The following is a 16,884-nucleotide window of genomic DNA, read 5'->3' on the forward strand; positions in this document are numbered from 1 at the left end:
TACTCCTTGTTCTGTTGTCAGGTACCACTGAGAACAGTTAGATCCATCCTCTTTGGAACCCCCTTTCGGGTAGTTGAAAGCAGCTATCAAATCCTCCCTCATTCTTCTCTTCTGCAGACTAAATAATCCCACTTCCCTCAGCCTCTCCTCATAAATCATGTGCTCCAGCCCCCTAATCATTTTTGTTGCCCTCTGCTGGACTCTTTCCAATTTTTCCACATCCTTCTTGTAGAGTGGGGCCCAAAACTGGACACAGTACTCCAGATGAGGCCTCACCAATGCTGAATAGAGGGGAACGATCACGTCTTTCAATCTGCTGGCAGTGCTCCTACTTATGCAGCCCAAAATGTCGTTAGCCTTCCCGTTGAGCCCGATGATCTAGCCAGTTTTCTATCCACCTTATAATCCATTCATCCAGCCCATACTTCTTTAACTTGCTGAAAAGAATACTGTGGAAAAATGATTAATACTATGGATAGATGATGAATACTGTGGATGATGAAAGGGATTATCATTATGATTAATTATTTGTATTACAGTAGCACCTTGTAGCCCTTGTCAGGGATCAGAGCCCCACTGCATCCACTGCTGCACAGATTAGTAATAAAGAGGGCAGTTCCTGCCCCATACATGGTCACATCTAAGACTCAGCCAGGGGTGTGTGTCTGGATGGAATATCAACACACAGATAACTAAGGCTGCAGATCATGAAGGAATCCCCAAGTCAGGAAGGGCTCCTAAGTATGTTTCTGTGTGTAAGTACTTTCCTGAATCAGGGCCTAACAGCTCTGATAATAGAGCTCTGGACACAGCTCTGTCCTGCCAACCTTTCCTCACACAGTGTCCCCACCTCAAGCTTTCACAGCACTCGAGTCACCCCAACAATCTCGAGACTGGCTTAAAACTCATGGGATTTCCAACAAGTCATCAAAGTGGGTTCTTTGTATCTTCCTGTGGGATTTGATCTTTGTGGGGTCTCTCAGATCACATTTTGAGGCTTTTCTCTCCAGCCATGAGGGCTATAAATTTACATATATATTTTTTTAATGAAAGCCGAGTTTCTCACTGAACCCCCTGACTGGGGCTTTATGTAGAACAAATGCTGTGAGACTGGCACTAAAATGGTCAGACTTGGCCTCACCACTCCCGGGGGCAGTCACTGGGGCTGGTGGAGGAGAGCGCTGGGCTGGGCTGTGGGGATGGGGCTCTGCATCAATACGATGATGAATTTGGGCCATGTCATTCAGTTTCTCTCTCTCTCTCTCTCTCTCCCCCCACGAGGAAACATGTCGTGTCTGATATCACATTGTTTCTCTGCCTTCCAGTCATGTCTCTACCAAGGGATCAAAGGTAGGAGGAGATTATTCCCTCTCCTGTCTTGTTTCCATTCTGGGTCCTTTCTCTCGGCCTCACTGAAGGACCAGCTTGGCCACTCCAGCCTCACAGTGGAGCTCAGCTCTCCGGCTGTGGGGAGCGGGGGTCCAAAAAAGAGTCACTGTGGCTAAACAACAAAGTAAAAGAAGCAGTGAGAGGCAAAAAGTATCCTTTAAAAAGTGGAAGTGAAATCCTAGTGAGGAAAGTAGAAGGGAGCATGAACACTGGCAAATGAAGTGTAAAAATACAATTAGGAAGGCCAAAAAAGAATTTGAGGAACAGTTAGCCAAAGACTCAAAAAGTAATAGCACATTTTTTTTAAGTACATCAGAAGCAGGAAGCCTGCTAACCAACCAGTGGACCACTGGATGATCAAGGTGGTAAAGGAGCACTCAAGGATGATAAGGCCATTACGGAGAACCTAAATGAATTATTTGCATTGGTCTTCATGGCTGAGTATGTGAGGGAGATTCCCAAACCGGAGCCATTCTTTTTAGGTGACAGATCTGAGGAACTGTCCCAGATTGAGGTGTCATTAGGGGAGGTTTTGGAACAAATTGATAAATTAAACAGCAATAAATTGCCAGAACCAGATGGTATTCACTCAAGAGTTCTGAAGGAACTCAAATATGAATTTGCAGAACTACCAACTGTGGTAGTTAAATCAGCTTCTGTACCAGATGCATCCAAAGAAGTGGGCTATAGCCCACGAAAGCATATGCTCAAATAAATGTGTTAGTCTCTAAGGTACCATAAGTACTCCTGTTCTCTTTGTACCAGATGACTGGAGGATACCTAATGTGATGCCAATTTTTAAAAAGAGCTCCAGAGGTGATCCTGGCAATTACAGGCCTGTAAGCCTGACTTCAGTTCTGGGCAAACTGGCTGAAACTATAATAAAGAACAATATTGTTAGACATATAGATGAACATAATTTGTTGAAGAAGAGTCAAGATGGTTTTATTAAAGAGAAATCATGCCTCACCAATCTACTAGAATTCTTTGAGGGGGGTCAACAAGCATGTGGACCAAGGAGATCCAGTGGATATACTGTACTTAGATTTTCAAAAAGCCTTTGACAAGGTCCCTCACCAAAGGCTCTTATGCAAAGTAAGCTGCCATGCAATAAGAGGGAAGGTGCTCTAGTGGATTGGTATCTGGTTAAAAGGTAGGAAACAAAGGGTAGATATAAATGGTCAGTTCTCAGAATGGAGAGTGGTTAATAGTGATGTCCCCAGGGGTCTGTTCTGGAAGCAGTCCTATTCAACATATTCATAAATTATCTGGAAAAAGGGGTAAACAGTGAGGTGGCAAAATTTGCAGATGATACAAAATTACTAAAGATAATTCAGACCCAGGCAGACTGCGAAGAGCTACAAAAGGATCTGTCAAAACTGAGTGACTAGGCAACAAAATAGCAGATGAAATTTAATGTTGATAAATGCAAAGTAACGCACATTGGAAAGCATAATCCAAGCTATACAGATAAAATGATGGGAACTAAATTAGCTGTTACCACTCAAGAAAGAGATCTTGGAGCCATTGTGGACAGTTTTCTGAAAACATCCACTCAATGTGCAGTGGCACTCAAAAAAAAAAAAAAGGAACAGAGTGCTGGGAATAATTAAGAAAGGGATGATAATAGGACAGAAAATATCATGGTGCCCATATCTTGAATACTGTGTGCAGATGTGGTCACCCCATCTCAAAAAAGATATATTGGAATTGGAAAAGTTTCAGAAAAGGGCAACAAAAATGATTAGGGGTATGAAACAGCTTCCATATGAGGAGAGATTAATAAGACTGGGACTTTTCAGCTTAGAAAAGAGATGGCTAAGGGGAGATATGACTGAGGTCTATAAAATCATGACCGGTGTAGAGAAAGTATTGTTTACTACTTCTCATAACACAAGAACTATTGGTCACCAAATGAAATTAGTAGGCAGCAGGTTTAAAACAAATAAAAGGAAGTATTTCTTCACACATCGCACAGTCAACCTGTGGAACTCCTTGCCAAAGGATGTTGTGAAGGCCAAGGCTATAATAGGGTTCAAAAAAGAACTAGATAAATTCATAGAGGAAAGGTCCATCAATGGCTATTAGCCAGGATGGGCAGGAATGGTGTCCCTAGGCTCTATTTGCCAGAATCTGGGAATGAGAGACAGGGGGTGGATCACTTTATGATTACCTGTTCTGTTCATTACCTCTGGGGCATATGGCCATTGTTGGAAGACAGGATACTGGGCTAGATGGACCTTTGGTCTGACCCAGTAGGGCCATTCTTATGTTCTTATGTTTATTCTGGAGGAAGTTTTGAAAAGGCCAGGGCAGAATGAACTTCCTGGTCGGGATGGGATCTGGGGATTAGGAGGAGACACTTTAAGGAAGGGGTATGCCAAAGCAGCATGTTCCCATCGAATTCACCGGCACCAGAGCGACTTCATTTGAAAATCACCCCCGGGGGTTTCAAAGACTGAAGGTGACCCTGTTTTACACTCAGGGTGTGTTGGGGCTGGTTGGCCACAAAGTGGCACTGAGTGACCCAGCCAGCTCCCTTGAACTGGGTCTCTTCTTTGGGGCAGGGCTGGGAGTGGCCAGGCCTGGCTGGGAGCCAACGGTCTCCAGTCCATCCAGCTGTTGTGACTAACACCCAATGTTAGCTCCATCAGCTGCAGAGGGTTTAGTGCAAGGTTCAGCACGTTCACACACAGACGTCCCCTAAAACACCCACAGATGGTTCCCTCACAGCGGCCCGTGATTTCGTTGCGGGTCTGTTCATGGGGCAGCCGTAGCGCTCCCCTGCCTGATGGCGAGAACCAGGCAGCAGGAACACCCGTGGAGATTCAGTGCACACCATATGTGTGAACAACGCGCTGTGCAGAGGGGGCTCTGAGCTGATCGCTTCTGCAGCACAGACCAGCGGGACCAACTCATTGGCTGCTCTCAGTGTCAGGGGAGTTGCTGAGTGCTGCTGGTTCACTGTCTGCTCACCACCCTGTCAGGGGGTTCTCAGGGACCTCTTCCCCACCCTTCACACACACAAACTCTGCAGGGACCCCAAAGAGAATGTCTAAGGGTTGCTCCCGGTTGCTCTTGTGCCAGCATCTGCCATTCAGGGCTCCCCCCGACTCCTGCTCCCTTTCCCCTCTATTCCTTCTGCAGCCAGCCGCCCTTCTGAGGGCCACAGCACCCATACACTGGTTCCAGGGCCAGCTCTAGGCACCAGCATTCCAAGCTGATGCTTGGGGAGACAGTCTGCAAGGGGCGGCAGTCCCTGTTGTTCTGCCCCCAAGCTATGTTTAGCTGTCCGCGGCGGCTTCAGCTAAACATAGAAGCTGCCGCCGAATTGCTGCAGCCACAGAAAAGCACCTGCCACCCTAAGGGGACAGGGACTGCCCCCGCTGCCTGTGGTGGCAATTCGGCACGCTGCTTGGGGTGGCGAAAACTGTAGAGCTGGCCCTGACTGGTTCTAAACCTGCCTGCCCCATGCTGGCCTCACTGCTACGTAGCTGGGAGCATGTTCATGAGCTGCACATTGCTCCAAGAGGGATTCCAGGAAATCTACATGGTCCCGACCCAGACAGACATGATAAGGGGAGAAGCCAGCCCTGGGGGTGGGACAGAGAGTTCCCAGGTGGGAGATGAGGCAATCCATGGGGTGACCAGCTGGACACAGAGAAGGAAAGGCGCATGGGGAGACTAGAGGCAGTTTCCAGACTATGCCAGTGTCCAACCCAGCCTGGGTCCCCAGTGCAGCAACTCTGCCAATAAAACTTGTGGGGGTAATGGGGACATGACACATGGACTCTCAGTACTGGGAGCCCCCACTCCAACTTCCAGCAGGGTATGTTCCCTGCCTTCCTCCTGTGCCCCCCACCTGTAGGGCTCCTTAGCTGCCTCTCTTCAAATATTCCTTTCCTCCTTCTTCCTGCCTTATGACCAGTCTCTCTCTACAAACACTCCCACCCTGCTCTCCTCGGACATGGGAGCTGGTTAGCAGACTAGGCCAGAAGTGGGGCTCTGAGGCTGTATTTCCACAATATGCAAATACATTAAAGTCGAGCCTTAACAATGCATGTTCAGCCTTTGTGCACTGAGGAGACCTGGGCTAAAAATCCAGTTTTATTTGGGTGAAAAAAATTCAAATAAACAATTTTCTGACTAAAAATTTCTAAGTGAAACAAAACAAAAGTGTCCATTCAAAAGAAAACAAAATGAATATTTTGTTTTAAGATTTTTTTCATTGAAAATTTCATTGGATTTAATACTTTGGCCAAACATTTTGTTAAACTATTGTTCATGAAAAAAAAATCTGTTGAAAAATGACACCCAGTTCTAACTTTGTGAAAATGACCAGGTTCTCTTCTGTCCTAAAGTATCAGGAATTTTCAGTTCCTCGCCCCCCCCCCTCCTCCCAATCATAACTCCATGCTGACCTAGTGGGGTTTTGGTTAGTTGGTTCTGTGCCATTTTGCTGAAGTAGAACAGGACGTTCAAGTCTCATCTTTATTAGATGTTCCCTCTGTAAATGGTAAAGCCACCATGTTCCCTGATTATCCAGAAGTTGGATTTGCTGCCTTTCCACTGAGTGTGAGCTGATTGGAGATGTAAGGTCCTAGTAGGAAAACAAGCCATAGGAAGAAATCTCCTCACAGCTGGACCTCTGAAAACAGACTCAGTGTCACCAAGGTGACAGAGAGAGAGCACACGGTGTCACTGATACCCCCTGTCCTTATTACTCCCCGCAGAGAACGAGCCCAGCATGACACCAGCAACTCTGCTGAAGATCAAATTCAATGTAAGAGTTTTTGTAGAGTATCAGGGTTACCAGGGTTGGGGGAGAAATGTGGGGACTGGGGGAAAATCTGTTAATTGGTGGGGGATGGACAGATCCCACTGTCTGATCAGACTGTCTGGCCAAGAGTTACAACAACAAATTGCCTGGGATCAAACTGAATTATGAGAAAGAGATCTCAGGATGCCAGGGCTCGTGCAGCTGAGTCCCTCCGGTTCCTTTGTTCCACCCTTTGCCTGTAATCCCCAGTCCTGTGTTGCCATGGCTTAGGGGACTGAGCCAAAGTGTTACCATTTCCAGTCCTTCATGGAAAGGGCACATCCCGGGGAAAGCTCCCAATGGAACGTGTTCCACCGCCTTCCCTGAGAGCTGGGTGCAAGAGTGCCTCATGGGAGCTGTAGTCCAGGTGTCTACTGCTCCTGGTCTCCTCTTTGAGCCAGGCTCTCTGATTCTCCCATGATGCACCACTTTCTCCCTTTTTGGTGACTGGAACTAATACATCGTGGGAGTCCCTGGTTGCAGTGCATCATGGGAGATGAAGCCCAGCGATCCAGCCCTCCTGCAGGGGACAATATGAGCACACTGCAACTGAACTACATGTCCCATGTGGCACCATGGTGGTATTTTGATCAGAATATTTCTAGATTTTGCCAAAATATTTCAGTTTTGGGGAACTTCTTTTTTTAACAAAATCTTGAAATTTTCTGCTGAAAGCCGACTCTGTTTGTGACTAAATAACTCTGTCAAAAACCCAGACAGACCGTTTACTGAACATCTTCAACAGCCATGTTAAATACTCTCTTCTGGTATCCCCAGCAACTCTGCTCAGGATCAAGCTCCATTATGCTCAGTGCTGCCTATGGGGGAGCCCTGGCTGGGGGAAAGGTGGGAGCTGGGGGGGTTATAATTCGTGCCCAGCAAAGTGCCTTCCCTTAGAGGCATTTACAACCAAATGACCATGTGTAACTGTCATTCTCTCCCCAGACGCCTCCGTGAATTGGTTGAGAAGCTCCAGGGTGAGTCCCAGCTTTTAATAATGACAAAGCGTAGTGATAGAAAAGAGCGATTTGTTTGCCCATTCCAGCTCAGCAGTGACCCATGGGCTTGAAACATGGATTTACTCAGGATTCCCAGGGTTCAGATTGTGTCTGTTACCTTGGTCTCACTTCTGCTACCTCCCTCTACCCAGGAGCAGGTAGCTGACTCCCACATCTGCTGTTAGCCTTGCTAGTCAGACCCTGCCCCCTCAGACACACAGACCCACATCCAGGCAAGAGGAAAACATCCTTCCCAAACTCCACACCACAGCGATAGGGAAGAATCCCCCACAGCTTGAAAATCTATCCGGATACAGAGGGGCTTTCCCCACCAGCCTCTGCAGTCAGACAAACAACCAAATCCCCCAGGAAAACACTCCCTCTCTGTCAGTTTGGTCATTTGTGTTCTCACAAAGTACCACCTGGCAATTTTCTGGTCTCAACTTCTCTGCTATCGCAGGCATTGGAGCTGCATCCTGATTTAAAGAGACACAGTTACTTTCCACAAACTTATCAGAAATAGCATCCTGAAAAACTGGGACCTGGATCGAGGAACCCTCTGCCACCCCTTTCTCTGTCCCTGAGAAGTCAGCTGTGTGACTTTTCCCCTCCAGGAGGTCAGGTACGCAGTTCCTTCTCAAAACCTGGGTCAGAGGCTGAGTGCCTGGGTGCACAGAGGTTGACTCAGCCATCCTCCTAGTGTTCTGGGCATCCTGCCCCAAGTGACTAGTGAAGAGACATTCTTGTACCCCCACCACTATTTCTTCCCCTGTTTCCTCCTCTGGGCCCCCTCCTAAGACACAGTTCTCTGTGCTCCCTACGAACAGTTCTATCCCTTGTTCATCTGCAAAACTCTGCCAGCTAACAACTCGGACAATTTCCTTAATCACTGACAACACCTTTACTGCCCCTGTGCCTGAGGGCATGTTGCTTTCTGCTGGAAAGGAGCTAGTCTCAACCCCTCCCATACTTGGAAGCACCCTTCTTCCCTGTGTTACAGAGTCACAGGAATCCTCACCCACTTCAGTGGTTTCTGAGATTCCCTGCCCCTTCCTTGGGCTCTCCTCTGGGACACATTTCTCTATGATCCCTAGAGCTGGGTCTGTCTCTGGTTCATCTGCAACCTGCTGGCAGATAACAACCAGGACAATTCTTTCCCTGGCAGGCATTACACTCCCATCTCTTCCTCATTTGGTGTTGCCTCCAGCTGCAGTGTAGGAGTTGGTCTCAACCACCCTCCCACCTGGAAGCATGTGGCTTCCCTCTTCTGCAGAAGAATCAAGGAAACTCTCTGAGCAGTTCCTGAGACCTTACCCTTTCCCTCTGGGGACCCAGCATAAAATTCCCTCTTGCTGCAGGCAAATACTTTAATCTGAGCTACACAGATAAAATCATTACCAAGAAGCAGGTCAACTAGGAAGTGTTCCATTACCCCCAGTCAAAACACTTTCCAAACCTTCCCACACCACATGGATTTTAGCTAGTGGTATGAGGAATCTGCTTTCGCCCACCCCACAATCTCTGCCATCTGGCCAGGTAACATATTGGCCTTTGGGCCCACACTCTGTTTAACCAGAGAGATCTGGGCCCATGTATCCTTCTGTCCCAAGTACTCCCTGACATTAATTTCGACAACCTTAACCAGCTCCATGTCTCATTCTGCAGAGGCTAATCTCACAAAACCAATATGATAGGTTTTGATTGCCTGAGGGGGTTCTGTGTTGAGGACAGCAGAACTAACATGAGCTATTGGTTGCCCGATTGCCCCTAGCACAGGGGCATTTATTCCTTAGGTGATCAGTGGAATTACACTGATAGCACTTTCTGGACTCTTCTGCTTTTACAGGAGATTTGGGATAGGAGTTATCAATAGAGGGATGTTTTGGGGGAGGAGAACGTTTAGGCTCCCAACCCCCTTCTCTCTTCCCACGGGCAAAATGGGATTCTCCCTTCCCACCAGTTTTAAACTTCTCTTTTTGTGGCCTGCCCTCAATAGATGCCTGAGTCTGTTCAAAGACATCAGCTAAAAAAGTCATCTCATCCACAATCTTTACTCCATAGGCATTGCTTTACTTCAGCCTTACATATGCTTAAGAAATGCTCTTGAGCAACAAGATCAAGCATTCCTTCAAAACTTGCCACCTCTTTACCCCTCACCCATTTCCCCAACAAATATTTCATTTGGTTTACACATTCTCCATTACTCATTCCAATATCCCCTTTAAGATTCCTAAATTTAATTCTATATATTTTGGGGGTAATCTGAAGACTTCACAAAACAGTATCTTTAAGTGTACAATAGTTTAAAGCATCTTCATTAGGAATTCCATTGAATATATTTCGAGCTTTACCAGTTAATTTTGCAATCAGGGTAGGAACTCCCTTATCATCAGGGATTTCAAGCAATACACATAGCCTTTCAAAGGAGGTCAGATATTCAGCAATATCATCCTCTTCACTCTATGCAAGACATAAGCAGGGCCGGCTCCAGGCACCAGCCAAGCAAGCTCTTGCTTGGGGCGGCAGACTCTATGGGGCGGCATTCCGCCCAAAGCTAGGGCGGCACGTTGTCTCTCACAAAGTCTCACTAGTGACCAGCAGCAACCCCTCCTGGTGCTGTGATCACTCAGCCAACTGCACGTGGAGCCCATATACCCAGCTAGGTTGCATGAATGTTCCCAGAGCCACTCATGAATCACCCAGAGAAAGGCACCAGAGCCAAATCCTCCCAGCACTGTACCCCAGGAATATACCATCAAGACAAGCAGTGCAGATTTATTAATTGGTTCACTACTTCATCAATGGAAAGATGGGTATACCCCAGCCGTACAAAGATTTGTACTTCATACAAACTCACTGGTAAAGATAAACAATTAAACAAATTTATTGACTATAAAAGATAGATTTTAAGTGATATGAAATGATAGGCAAAAAGTCAGAGTGAGTTACCAAAAGAAATAAAATATAAGCCCACTGTCTAAACTCTCAACCCTGTTAGACTGGGCAGCAACCAGATTAAGCAGTTTTTCTCACCCCCACTAGATATTGCAGTCCACAGATTTCACCTTTGAAATCAGGGCCTGTCCCCTCAGTTGGAGTCTCAAGTCTCCAGCGACCTTGTAGCTTGTGTAACCCACACACCTTCTGGGTGTGGTGTTCTGTCCCGTCTAGTGGCACAGAGATCACTTAGAGAGAATTAAATGAGTCTGCTCAACAGGCAGTTAGAGGCGCATGCATTAAGCTCCAAAGGTCCCCGGGTTGATCCTTCCAGCCAATGACCGCGGTTTCTGTGTTACACTTGCAGTGTAGGTGAGTGAAGGAGAAAAGCCAAGCCTGAGCCTGCTGTGTTCAGTTTTATACCCTCAGTCCATGTGCTTGTAGAACACATGTCCAGGAATGTCTGGGGGGCATTGCTGAGTCTCCAGGCAAATCTGAGCAACCCCCCTGGTGTGGCCTCATGCAGGTGAGTCATTGCATTGTAGTTTCCTTGCTGGACAACGGCTGTTGATGGGTTGTTTCACACCTTGCCTGGGCATTGGTTACTTTCCTTGCTGTTGCCTCTGGGGAGCTAATATCTGGTTGATTCCCCAACTTACAGCATGCTTTAGTGACCACATACAACACAATCCTCATAACTTCGCATGCATTAAAGATATACATATATGGAGAGAGAAATGACTTTCAGCAGATCATAACCTGATACCCCTGATACCTTACAAGGTATGCTTTATATGTGAGATCGCGATTATATGCAGATAAGGAATGTGGGGGGTTACTGGGTGCTCCCCCAATGAACAGAATGTCACAATAGATTTCTGAAAAGCACTGTAAAATATAGTTTTTTTCCCTTCATAGACGGTGAGTTACATGGGCCCATGGTACCTGTGTGCCATCAATAGTTAGGAATGTGGGCCTGGCTCCACCTATGTTTGGGCTTTGGGGGGCCCCATACTTCAGGGGGATGTGGGGTCCAGGGCAGCCTGGGAGGTTAGTGAGGGACCTGGTGCCGGCAGCAGCCAGTGACTTTTTTCCAAAAGGCAAACAGGCTGCATTTGCCCTAAGAATATCCCAGTGTCCTACAGCACTTTGGGGTGCTGTGCATTGTCCTGCTGTGGCCCCAGAGAAGGTTCCCCACTTCCTTGCTGCAAAGCCTGGGTTACAGTTGCCTGTGATTTTGGGAGGTTCTGTGATGCAGCTGCACAACGATGAGTCCTGCATTTCAGCCAGTGGAGCATTAATGACATGTCTCCCGCTGCAGAGCGATGATCGCGTATGTCAATGTCTCTTCTCTCTGGGGTGGTGGATGCTTTAAGATAAAACACAGTAATGTTACTTTTCTGCTAAACCAGCCTAATGCCAGAGAAATGAAGCCAGAAAATGTCCATCTGACAGCACTGCTATCTGTACCTCAGGAGCAGTTCTAATGGGCATCTAGGCTGGGAAACACCAATGGCCCCACTTCCTACATCAACCCCTGTGAGGCAGGCAGCTCAGCTTTCCCCTCCCCAGCCTTGGTCTGGCCCTTTTCTGCTCCCAGACAGCTGGGCTTTGCCCTGACACCTCCCAGCTGGGCAGAGGAGCCCTTCTCCCTCTCTCCATGCCAGCCAGCCCCCTTGAGTTGGTGCCGGGTCTCCCTGTGATGGGGTGTTATTATAGACTCATAGACTTTAAGGTCAGAAGGGACCATATGATCATCTACTCTAACCTCGTTCATGTTGCAGGCCACAGAACCTCACCCGCCCACTCCTACAGCAGGCCCCCTAACCTCTCACTGAGTTACAGAAGTCCTCAAATCATGATTTAAAGACTTCAAGTTACAGAGACTCCACAATTTACGGTAGTTTAAATCTGCAAGGTACCCATGCAGAGGAAGACAAAAACACCCCATAGTCTCTGCCAATCTGACCTGGGGGAAAATTCCTTCCTGACCCCAAAAATAGTGATTAGTTAGACCCTGACCATGTGGGAGAGACCCACCAGCCAGACACCTGGCTACAAATTCTCTGTAGTAAGCCAGAGCCTGCCTCATCTAGGCTGTGGCTACACTTAGCACTTCAAAGCGCTGCCGCGGTAGCGCTTTGAAGCGCTAAGTGTAGTCAAAGCGCCAGCGCTGGGAGAGAGCTCTCCCAGCACTGTCCATACTCCACCTCCCTGTGGGGAATAACGTACAGCGCTGGGAGCTGCGCTCCCAGCGCTGGGGCTTTGACCACACTGGCGCTTTGCAGCGCCACAATTTGCAGTGCTGGAGAGGGTGTGTTTTCACACCCTGCTGCAGCGCTGCAAATTTGTAAGTGTAGCCAAGCCCCTAGTGTCCCATCACCAGCCGTTGGAGATATTTGCTGCTAGCAGTTGCAGAATGGCTACATACGATTGTACCATCTCATCATACCATCCCCCACATAAACTTATCAAGCCAGTTACATTTTTACCCCCTACTCCCCTTGGGAGGCTGTTCCAGAACTTCACTCCTCTGATGGTTAGAAACTTTCTTCTAATTTCAAGCTTAAACTTGTTAATGTCCATTGGTTCTTGTGCCCACATTCACTTAACATAAATAAATCCTCTCCCTCCTTGGTATTTGTCACTCTGACGTATTTATAGAGAGCAATCATATCCCCCCTCAGCCTTCATTTGGTTAGGCTAAACAAGCCAATTATTTGAGTCTCCTCTCATAAGATGGGTTCTCCATGTCTCAGATCATACTAGTAGCCCTCCTCTGCACCTGTTCCAGTTTGAATTAATCTTTCTTAAACATGGAAGACCAGAACTGCACCCAGCATTCCAGATGAGGTCTCACCAGTGCCTTGCAGAATGGTAATAACACTTCCCTGTCTCTACTGGAAATACCTCCTCTGATGTATCCTAGGACTTCATTAGCCTTTTTCATGGCTTATCTTATCTGAAATAAGGACTCATCTATGCTGTAGGCAGTGTAGTTGTTTCCAGTCCAGTTTGATATCTTAATGATTGATGTTATTAATGACAATATTTATAATGGCTCCAAGCACTTTTTATTATTCTATTGTTCTATTAGAGATTAAATGGCTCCCAACAAGCATGTCTTAGATCTATGGGCAATCACAACTACTTGCTGAAATTGGTGGCTCAGCTGAAGCAATGGAAAACTACCACTCAAGGAGAAGACCGCAGAAGAGCATGGGCAGGACAGGGCCATGTGGCCCAAGAGGGTTCCTTTGGGTCTGATAAGAAAAGCAGAGTCATGCTATGTGATAGAAGCAGCAGAAATATCTCAAAAGCAATAAGAAAGCCAGACACAGCCAGAGGAGCACTTGGAGCAGGATACTGAAAGCTGAGAGGGAAAGAAAGTTTTTGGGCAGAGTGCTGGCTGGAAAGAGGCTTGGAGCTGGGATCAAAGAAAGTGCCTCCTGTTGTCTGGTCCCGTTGTGTTCAGGGAAACAGACCTTTGTAGCTGTTATGTAAATAAGTAGGGTTGCATCAACAAACATACCTGACTCTGTCATCACTTTCTCCTCTCAATGTAACTATGCACAAGACCCAGAATATTGGCTCACTGCTTGGGTCAAAGGGAAATCTCTATATATAATTTTGATAGAGTTAAACCAGCTTCTGAATTCACAGGAGTCTTAAATATCTTTATAAGCAATATCCTGTCCTACAATCATTTACTAAAATCTCTAAGGGATAAATTGGCATTTGTTAGTATAAGAACAGCCAAAGTAATAGTAGCAAAATTTGCAGAAAGTGAATGAGACTCCATCTCTCTTGCATCCGATGAAGTGGGTATTCACCCACGAAAGCTCATGCTGCAAAACGTCTGTTAGTCTATAAGGTGCCACAGGATTCTTTGCTGCTTTTACAGATCCAGACTAACATAGCTACCCCTCTGATACTTGACATCTCTCTGAGATCACTTGAGTTCTTTGACCCAAACTTTCAGGACAAGATCTCCTTGGTGATGAGATGTGGTTATCAAATTTCATATCTGCTGGAATGGATTTATATGTGTGTGTGTGTGTGTGTGTGTGTGTGTGTGTGTGTGAAAATCAGACTCATAACAGGATGCTAACTTTACCCTTAACTCCGAGGAGACCAACTATGCTTCCATGATAGCATCACACACTTCCTCCCTTTGTGACATTGCTTTAAATGCTCAGATTTTACTGAGCATTTTAGTTACATAATAAAAAAAAAATACTAGGAGAGAACTTCAGTGACCAAAGCTCCTCCTATGGATCTTTAGAGCAGTGGTCTCCAAAGTGGGGTGCGCACATCCCAGGGGGGCGCAAGAGGATCCTGGGGGGTGCGTGGCAGGAAGAGTGTTTGGTTTTTTTTTTGCTTTGGCAGTTTGGGCAGGAGTCCAAGCTTCTTCGTTTTTTTTTATTTTGTTTTGTTCCGGTGTGGCGGGGGGTGCGTGCTCAAAAAATTGTTACTGATAGGGGTGCACGATTAAAAAGGTTTGGAGACCACTGCTTTAGAGGATGAGAAATAAAAATTTAAGGTTATTGTTCATTGCCAATATCGGCTGAAGTGTGGACAAATAATTATCATGAGGAAGCAATTGGGGGAAGGAAGCTCTGTGTTAGCAGCTTTCCCTGCAACTACCATGATACCCATGGCGTGTACACCACCGCACAGCTGCTGTTAGCAGTGTGAGATCATGCACACCCCACTGACACCTACATTGCATGCAAACCCATTGGGGGAAATCCTCCCTCATTGATGTCAATGTGAAACTCCCAGGATTTCACCCATTGCCTGTCTTCCTTCCCAGTGAGGCACAAGGTTAGCAGTGAGTGGTGCTGGGGCTTCTCACTAGAGCTGATTCCCACTTGGGTAATATTTCAAAGGAGGTTTTCAAACTTGCCTGGGGGATTTGGTTGTTTGTCTGACTGCAGAGGCTGGTGGGGAAAGCCCCTCTGTATCTGGATAGATTTTCAAGCTGTGGGAGATTCTTCCCTATCGCTGTGGTGTGGAGTTTGGGAAGGATGTTTTCCTCTTGCCTGGATGTGGGTCTGTGTGTCTGAGGGGGCAGGGTCTGACTAGCAAGGCTAACAGCAGATGTGGGAGTCAGCTACCTGCTCCTGGGTAGAGGGAGGTAGCAGAAGTGAGACCAAGGTAACAGACACAATCTGAACCCTGGGAATCCTGAGTAAATCCATGTTTCAAGCCCATGGGTCACTGCTGAGCTGGAATGGGCAAACGAATCGCTCTTTTCTATCACTACGCTTTGTCATTATTAAAAGCTGGGACTCACCCTGGAGCTTCTCAACCAATTCACGGAGGCGTCTGGGGAGAGAATGACAGTTACACATGGTCATTTGGTTGTAAATGCCTCTAAGGGAAGGCACTTTGCTGGGCACGAATTATAACCCCCCCAGCTCCCACCTTTCCCCCAGCCAGGGCTCCCCCATAGGCAGCACTGAGCATAATGGAGCTTGATCCTGAGCAGAGTTGCTGGGGATACCAGAAGAGAGTATTTAACATGGCTGTTGAAGATGTTCAGTAAACGGTTTTTGACAGAGTTATTTAGTCACAAACAGAGTCGGCTTTCAGCAGAAAATTTCAAGATTTTGTTAAAAAAAGAAGTTCCCCAAAACTGAAATATTTTGGCAAAATCTAGAAATATTCTGATTCAAAATACCACCATGGTGCCACATGGGACATGTAGTTCAGTTGCAGTGTGCTCATATTGTCCCCTGCAGGAGGGCTGGATCGCTGGGCTTCATCTCCCATGATGCACTGCAACCAGGGACTCCCACGATGTATTAGTTCCAGTCACCAAAAAGGGAGAAAGTGGTGCATCATGGGAGAATCAGAGAGCCTGGCTCAAAGAGGAGACCAGGAGCAGTAGACACCTGGACTACAGCTCCCATGAGGCACTCTTGCACCCAGCTCTCAGGGAAGGCGGTGGAACACGTTCCATTGGGAGCTTTCCCCGGGATGTGCCCTTTCCATGAAGGACTGGAAATGGTAACACTTTGGCTCAGTCCCCTAAGCCATGGCAACACAGGACTGGGGATTACAGGCAAAGGGTGGAACAAAGGAACCGGAGGGACTCAGCTGCACGAGCCCTGGCATCCTGAGATCTCTTTCTCATAATTCAGTTTGATCCCAGGCAATTTGTTGTTGTAACTCTTGGCCAGACAGTCTGATCAGACAGTGGGATCTGTCCATCCCCCACCAATTAACAGATTTTCCCCCAGTCCCCACATTTCTCCCCCAACCCTGGTAACCCTGATACTCTACAAAAACTCTTACATTGAATTTGATCTTCAGCAGAGTTGCTGGTGTCATGCTGGGCTCGTTCTCTGCGGGGAGTAATAAGGACAGGGGGTATCAGTGACACCGTGTGCTCTCTCTCTGTCACCTTGGTGACACTGAGTCTGTTTTCAGAGGTCCAGCTGTGAGGAGATTTCTTCCTATGGCTTGTTTTCCTACTAGGACCTTACATCTCCAATCAGCTCACACTCAGTGGAAAGGCAGCAAATCCAACTTCTGGATAATCAGGGAACATGGTGGCTTTACCATTTACAGAGGGAACATCTAATAAAGATGAGACTTGAACGTCCTGTTCTACTTCAGCAAAATGGCACAGAACCAACTAACCAAAACCCCACTAGGTCAGCATGGAGTTATGATTGGGAGGAGGGGGGGGGGGCGAGGAACTGAAAATTCCTGATACTTTAGGACAGAAGA

The 16,884-nt window shown here is 47.0% G+C and overlaps 1 long non-coding RNA gene across 1 annotated transcript; it reads right to left on the reverse strand.

Moving 5' to 3' along the window:
* Positions 1 to 10,138: 10,138 nt before the first annotated feature.
* Positions 10,139 to 16,498, reverse strand: LOC123350223. Its single transcript, XR_006573732.1, has 3 exons — positions 16,447 to 16,498; positions 15,443 to 15,474; positions 10,139 to 11,512 (listed from the first exon to the last, which is right to left on the reverse strand). It is a non-coding gene; the product is annotated as an uncharacterized LOC123350223 (long non-coding RNA).
* Between the last annotated feature and the right edge of the window lie 386 nt (positions 16,499 to 16,884).

The sequence above is a fragment of the Mauremys mutica genome, chromosome 15 (assembly GCF_020497125.1).
Source record: "Mauremys mutica isolate MM-2020 ecotype Southern chromosome 15, ASM2049712v1, whole genome shotgun sequence".
NCBI lineage: Eukaryota > Metazoa > Chordata > Testudines > Geoemydidae > Mauremys > Mauremys mutica.